The sequence below is a fragment of the Saccostrea echinata genome, unplaced genomic scaffold (genome assembly GCF_033153115.1).
Source record: "Saccostrea echinata isolate AGI-Se365-2 ecotype Australia unplaced genomic scaffold, CSIRO_AGI_Sech_v1 ptg000022l, whole genome shotgun sequence".
Taxonomy (NCBI): Eukaryota; Metazoa; Mollusca; class Bivalvia; order Ostreida; family Ostreidae; genus Saccostrea; species Saccostrea echinata.
In genome coordinates this window covers 18,838,518-18,846,407 of record NW_026889771.1, presented here as the reverse complement: position 1 = coordinate 18,846,407, position 7,890 = coordinate 18,838,518, and the positions used below count along the sequence as shown (strand labels likewise).

At 35.8% G+C, this 7,890-nt stretch overlaps 1 long non-coding RNA gene across 1 annotated transcript; it reads right to left on the bottom strand.

Annotated features, from left to right (window-relative positions):
- Positions 1-3,017: 3,017 nt before the first annotated feature.
- LOC133190579 (uncharacterized) lies at positions 3,018-5,545 on the bottom strand. The gene is made up of 2 exons (XR_009721602.1): positions 5,389-5,545; positions 3,018-3,525 (listed from the first exon to the last, which is right to left on the bottom strand). It is a non-coding gene; the product is annotated as an uncharacterized LOC133190579 (long non-coding RNA).
- Between the last annotated feature and the right edge of the window lie 2,345 nt (positions 5,546-7,890).

Here is a 7,890-nt window from a genome sequence, read left to right as displayed (position 1 = left end):
GTAAATGAACATATTTATACGTTGTCATCTTTTTTACCTTTACGTAAGAAGTTCTTTAAAATAAAATTTGATAGTGGGTTTGTTCCAGATGAGTGGTTAATCGGTATTGTTAGACCAATTTATAAGAATAAGAGCAATTCAATCCAGTAGTGCCAGTTTAAAAATAGAGGTTTTTTCTTAAAAATTGACATGATGGTAGTGCCAGTTTAAAAAAGTTTTTTCTTAAAAATTCTTTGGGATGTATATGGGGTGGAATGGGGTTATTTTTGGGCATAGATGGAAAGGAAAGGGTCTGAAAAAAATTATAAAATTGATAATAATGGGAAATTTTGCTTTTTAGCGCTTATTAGAAAGGGTGTAAAGAGGCCCATGTTTACCCTTTCCTCAAAGGAAAAGTGAAATAAGCAGGGTAGGGGTTATTTGTGATGCCATAGCAGGACTTGCAGACTATGAATTTTCCTGAAAAAAATTTGGACTTGAATTGTTCTTACTCTGTGCCAAGTTTCAGGTAAGTTGAGCCGGTGTGATTTTTTAAATTAATTTTTTATATTATAAAGGAATGTATAGCTAAATAATTGGTAGTCTGTGTCCTGATGCATGTTTATTGATGAAATAACGATCCCGACTTTAATTTTTAAACATCGATCCCGCTTTAAAAAGTATGCATGCAAACATCCGTAGTATTCTGAATAACTTCTTGGAACTCCTCGGATGGCTCGTACATCGCACATATATATATAGAGAACATAAACACCTTTTTGTCATTATTTTATTTTAATAATTTACAACTTAATACTTTTTTTTCATATTGGGAATTTTTAGGTATAATTTTGGGAAAAACATGCACTTTTCAGCATTGGGAATGGGGCCAAATTTCGGCCCCGGAGAGACCCTAAAAAAATCCCTGTGTTCTAACACAGGATCATATCACCAAAAAAAAAACTTTATGCCAAAAGTGAGGTTCCAATAATCAACTTTTAACAAGATATTGCAAGGACAAGAATAAATTTTTGACCTTTTCAAAATGACTGGTTCAAGGTCCTGACACATCCGCTGGTCATAAGAAATCATTGTATGAAGTATAAACTTCATGCATTTCAGTCAAAACAAAACATGTAAGATTGTTCCCGTTTTTATGGCTCCACCCTACCCTCCAGGGGCCATGATTTAAGCAAACCTGTGTCTGCTTTTCTTGAGGAAGCTTGTATATCATATAATAATATGGCTAAAGAATAGTCCTGGTTTCTTGAGAATCTTTTTTAAAGAATTATACATACATAATTCCTATGTAAAACCTTGTTTCCCTATTGTTGCCAAAACCTGACAATTAGCTGCCCCTGGGGCCATGATTTGAACAACTTTGAATCTGCACTACCTGAGGTCACTTGAATATTTATATGACTAACAATGACCCTGTCGCTTTTGAGAAGAAATTTTTCTTATAAACCATGTTTAACTTTGATCTCTAGGTTCCAAAATTTTGAATTTAATGCGTCTATCATTCCATCATTGTTTGCAATCTGTAAACTTAACATGTCTCCAATACAAAAGAGTTTCTAAACAAGGTAATTGTGAAAATAACTGTTGACCTAGTTATTCTGGAGATGAAATTGAAACAAGAGGCTCATGGGCCACATCGCTCACCTGAGTAACTTTGGCCATGCTATTCTTTACCAGATTTTCCCCCTTGTAATACTTATTGTGGCCCCGCCCTACCCCCGGGGGTCATGATTTTAACAATTTAGAATCTACACTACCCCAGGATGCTTCCACATAAGTTTCATCTTTTCTGGCCTAGTTGTTCTTGAGAAGAAGATTTTTAAAGATTTTTCCTATATATTTCAATGTAAAACTTGCATTCCCTATTGCGGCCCCGCCCTACCCCTGGGGGTCATGATTTTAACAATTTAAAATCTACACTATCCCAGAATGCTTCCACCTAAGTCTCAGTTTTTCTGGCCCAGTTGTTCTTGAGAAGAAGATTTTTAAAGATTTTTCCTATATATTTCAATGTAAAACTTGGATTCCCTATTGTGGCCCCGCCGTACCTTCTGGGGTCATGATTTGAACAATTTAGAATCTACACTACCCCAGGATGCTTCCACATAAGTTTCAGCTTTTCTGGCCCAGTGGTTCTTGAGAAGAAGACTTTTAAAGATTTTTCCTATATATTTCAATGTAAAACTTGGATTCCCCATTGTGGCCCTGCCCTTCCCCTGGGGGTCATGATTTGAACAATTTAGAATCTTCACTACCCTAGGATGATTTCACATAAGTTTCAGCTTTTCTGGCCCAGTGGTTCTTGAGAAGAAGATTTTTAAAGATTTTTCCTATATATTTCAATGTAAAACTTGCATTCCTTATTGTGGCCCTGCCCTTCCCCCGGGGGTCATGATTTGAACAATTTAGAATCTTCACTACCCTAGGATGCTTTCACATAAGTTTCATCTTTTCTGGCCAAGTGGTTCTTGAGAAGAAGATTTTTAAAGATTTTTCCTATATATTTCAATGTAAAACTTGGATTCCCTATTGTGGCCCCGCCGTACCCCCTGGGGTCATGATTTTAATAATTTAAAATCTACACTATCCCAGGATGCTTCCACATAAGTTTCAGCTTTTCTGGCCCAGTGGTTCTTGAGAAGATTTGTTAATGACCCCACCCTATTTTTGTCTTTTCTTGATTATCTCCCCTTGTAAGGGAACTTGGCCCTTTATTTTAAAAATTTAAACTCCCCTTCATCCAAGGATACTTTGTACCAATTTTGGTTAAAATTGGCCCAGTGGTTCTTGAGAAGAAGTTGAAAATGTGAAAGTTTACAGATGGACAGACAGACAGCTAGACGGACGGACGGATGGATGACGGACATCGGGTGATCAGAAAAGCTCACTTGAGCTTTCAGCTCAGGTGAGCTAAAAATTAAAGGACAATGACATACACAGTAAAATCAATACTATTTTGATCAGAAAACTCACAAGCCTTTGGTTCAGTTAATTGGTTCAATAAATAAAGAAGAGCATTCAGAATTCTTTTTTTTTATTTTAAAGAAGTGAAAGAAATAAGTGCATGAAAATTATTCTTTAAATAATTGAATGTAGATGTAATAAAATGAGAGCCATGGGTATAAAGATATAAAGCATAAACTCTGCAAAAATTGGCCTTGTTGAAATTATAAACTATTGTCCTTTCATTCAAATTTCAGATTGTCACCTTCTTACATCATAGGAAGTATTGGTATAAGGTATGAGTTTGTAAGTTTTTTTATCACTAAGTTTCAACAACAATCTGATTGCAAAGACAGATAAGGTGATTCTTATTTACCCTTGTATACATGGCTTGCTGAGCTATATTTTTTTTCAAAATTAGGTAGAAATGACCATTATTTAATTCAAGATTACACATGTATATCCAATATTCAAAGCAAATGAGCGTCACTCGCCATCGCATAGAAGACACTTCCCCTGTGGTTCAGAAGGTTTTGAGGGCTGTCAAACTCGATGATCTTCCCTGCACTCAGAACCATTATCCTGTGATAAAGAAAAGACCAGTAATCAATGAAATTGGAATGAAGACAATGAAGAACTAGAAATACATCCATATGACATGAATGCCCTGCCCAAGGTACATTTTTATTGCAACATGAAAAGAATAACACCTTCCTTCATTGTTCAGGGATAGATATATATCATGACATGAGGCCCAAGGGCCTAAACAGTCACATGAGTATAACAACACTGTAAATGATCCACTAAAATATGAAATAAAAACAAGAGGCCTAAGGGCCTTAACGGTCACCTGAGTGTAATACAACAATTTAGAGGATCGATCCATAGAGTATAAAATGAACTGAATGTTGAAGCTTTGTTGCCCAAAAGCAAGAAAAATATGGTGAACAGGATCAACAAAATAATTAGTCTAGTATTCATAAACAGTTCATAAATTAGGTTCTAATCTGTTCCCCATTTATCACTATCACCATACAGTATATTAACAAATTATCAATGCTTCTGTACTGTTTTAATCCCTTGTTGAAATCTCTTACATTGATCTCTCTTGGTCTTTGATGAACATTTAATAAGACAAGTTATTTTTTGTCTCATTCATAGTCCCCTACCAGTGAAACCGGAGGAGCCTATAGGTTTTCTCTGAGTCTGTCCCCCTGCGAGATGAAATTCATAATTTCAGGAACTTTGATGAATCATTCATGAAAATTCATGATGTATTCATGACTGGTTCTTGACTGGTTCATAAAGATGGTTCATGAATTTTATTCATGAATATATTCATAAAATGTAGTTCATGAACAAATGATGAATATATATGAATATAGGTAATTTTCAGTTTAAAAACAGAAAAAAAAACGTTTAGTTCAAGGTAATGAATGTTCATGAATTTTCATGAAGACTTAATTGACACAATCGATTGCCAGAAAACACTCATAACTCCCATAATAGAACTTTTGCATGCACATGCACTGTTGAACAAGCCCCTGGTATAATCAGGTCCTGTCTAAAGACTATTTCTACCTACGTAGCTATTAATAGCTACGTAGGTATTTAAACCTACCCAAAGTAGCTATTCTTACCTACTTTTTGCATTACTTTCATTTTGTGGCCAACGGCCGAATGGCGCAACATGGTGAGTACCAAATTTCTTGCTACAGTCACACTAATGATGAATACAACAAAACTTTGTCCAAAAAATGATTACTTCATAACTTAACAATTTTGCATAGTAATTAATGCAAAAATTATTAATTTACGACGTAATCAATTTGTGGCCAAAATTTTGTTGTATTCATCATCAGTGTGACGGCATTTAGATATTTGGTACTCACCATGTTGCGCCATTCGGCCGTTTGGCCACAAAATGCAAGTAATGCAAAAATTAGGCAAAAATAGCTACTTTGGGTAGGTTTAAATACCTACGTAGCTATTAATAGTCTTTGTACTGGACCTGATAATTAATTACATGTTTTCATTTATCTACTATCTGAAAAAATATAAATCATGAAATCTGTAAACATTTCGTGTTTTGATTATAATTAAACAAACACTGCATCATCATAGCCAGCAATTTTTTTTAATGAAATTACCCATGTTCCTTTATTATTTTAATAAACCAGTTACATTGAAAATGTGCCGTAAATAATCTCATTTTTCACGACGCAACGTACTTTGTTCGACCGAATTTTCTCCAATGTCAAAATTAAAGCAAGTTGTGAGAAACTGAAACAATTAAGAAAAAACTTCGTAATCTACTTTAAAACACGTCATATATTTATTGACAACTAAAAAAATTACAGGTCTTATCCGTACTGTACCGTACTATTCTTGGGTTGAAACGTTTTATCCCCATACAAAAATATTGATGTAGTTAAAAAGTCATACTTTTTCCATGCATCGTGTGTAAATGATACAACACAGATTGCATGGTTGTAAAGTATCTATGACATGATCCACATTCGTATTTTTTTCGTCTATTTTCCATACGATAAGTCTTCATAGTTGTCAACTTGTTGTCCTCCGGTTCCCTCGTCCGCGGCCGCCATACTTGTTATGATAATACGAAACGAAGACGCTCATTGATGACGTAAAAATTTTCTTTGAATTCATTAATTGATAAAAATTATATTGATTTTTAAAATTTAATTCCAGTGAAAAATTATTCAGATAGTCTTTGTTATTTTTTAAAATAAAAATATTGGGAATTCGAAACTATATCCTAGCTCTGCCTTACATTTTTAAGAACCCAAGTTTCCATTGGTCAAGACGAAAGGCGCAAACTTGAAACGCGCAAGACGTTGGAAATGTGAATTGATAGAGTAGGAGGATCGATATTAAAGTATTATAATTAGCGTAGTCATTCTTTGTCATCCTCTTAAGGAAATAACAGAATACGAAGAAGGAAGAATATATATATTCAGAGGATCAATCTACTTTGCAGCCATAACTTCAGAGATTAGTGGTGAGTTACAAAACAAGAGGCCCATGGGCCACATCGCTCACCTGAGCACATTGGCTAGGCAAAAGCACAATCAGTTCAGTATTGAAAAAACCGGGGGGGGGGGGGGGAGGGGGGGGCTTGAATTTTAAACTACCTGATGATGCTTCCATGTCAATATAACAAATGGCTTTGTTGTACTTGAGAAGATTTAAAAAAAAAAAATTCCCATATATTCCTTTTAAAAATTTGATCCCTCATTGTGGCTCCTCCCTATCCCAGGGGTCATCATTTGAACAAACTTGAATCTACACTACCTGAGGATGCTTCCATATCAATATGACTAAACATAGCTTTTCTGTTCTTGAGAAGAAATATTTTTTCTATATCTTCTTATGTAAAACTTTCCATCCCCCATTGGGCCCCACCCTACCCCTGGGGGTCATCATTTGAACAAAATTGAATCTACACTACCTGAGGATGCTTCCATATCAAAATGACTAATCATGGTTTGCAGTTCTTCAGAAGAAGATATTTTCCTATATATTTCTATGTAAAACTTTGATCCTCCATTGTGGCCCGCCCTACCCCCGGGGGTCATGGTTTGAACAAACTTGAATCTACACTACCTGAGGATGCTTCCATATAAATATGACTCATCATGACTTTGCTGTTCTTGAGAAAAAGATTTTAAAGATTTTTCCTATATATTTCTATGTAAAACTTTGATCCTCCATTGCGGCCCAGCCCTACCCCCGGGGGTCATGGTTTGAACAAACTTGAATCTACACTACCTGAGGATGCTTCCATATAAATATGACTCATCATGACTTTGCTGTTCTTGAGAAGAAGATTTTTAAGATTTTTCCTATATATTTCTATGTAAAACTTTGATCCTCCATGTGGCCCCGCCCTACCCCCCGGGGGTCAAGATTTGAACAAACTTGAATCTACACTACCTGAGGATGCTTCCATATAAATATGACTCATCATGGCTTTGCTGTTCTTGAGAAGAAGATTTTTAAAGATTTTTCCTATATATTTCTATGTAAAACTTTGATCCTCCCCTGTGGCCCCGCCCTACCCCCGGGGGTCAAGATTTGAACAAACTTGAATCTACACTACCTGAGGATGCTTCCATATAAATATGACTCGTCATGGCTTTGCTGTTCTTGAGAAGAAGATTTTTAAAGATTTTTCCTATATATTTCTATGTAAAACTTTGATCCTCCATTGTGGCCCCGCCCTACCCCCGGGGGTCATGATTTGAACAAACTTGAATGTACACTACTTCAGGATGCTTCCATTTAAATATGACTCATCATGGCTTTGCTGTTCTTGAAAAGAAGATTTTTAAAGATTTTTCCTATATATTTCTATGTAAAACTTTGATCCTCCATTGCAGCCCCGCCCTACCCCCGGGGGCCATGGTTTGAACAAATTTGAATCTGCACTAGCTGAGATTGCTTCCATATAAATATGACTCATCATGGCTTTGCTGTTCTTGAGAAGAAGATTTTAAAGATTTTTCCTATATATTTCTATGTAAAACTTTGATCCTCCATTGCGGCCCCGCCCTACCCCCGGGGGTCATGATTTGAACAAACTTGAATCTACACTACCTCAGGAAGCTTCCATATAAATATGACTCATCATGGCTTTGCTGTTCTTGAGAAGAAGATTTTTAAAGATTTTTCCTATATATTTCTATGTAAAACTTTGATCCTCCATTGCGGCCCCGCCCTACCCCCGGGGGTCATGATTTGAACAAACTTGAATGTACACTACCTGAGGATGCTTCCAAATAAATATGACCAATCATGGCTTTGCTGTTCTTGAGAAAAAGATTTTTAAAGATTTTTCCTATATATTTCTATGTAAAACTTTGATCCTCCATTGCGGCCCCGCCCTACCCCCGGGGGTCATGATTTGAACAAACTTGAATCTAC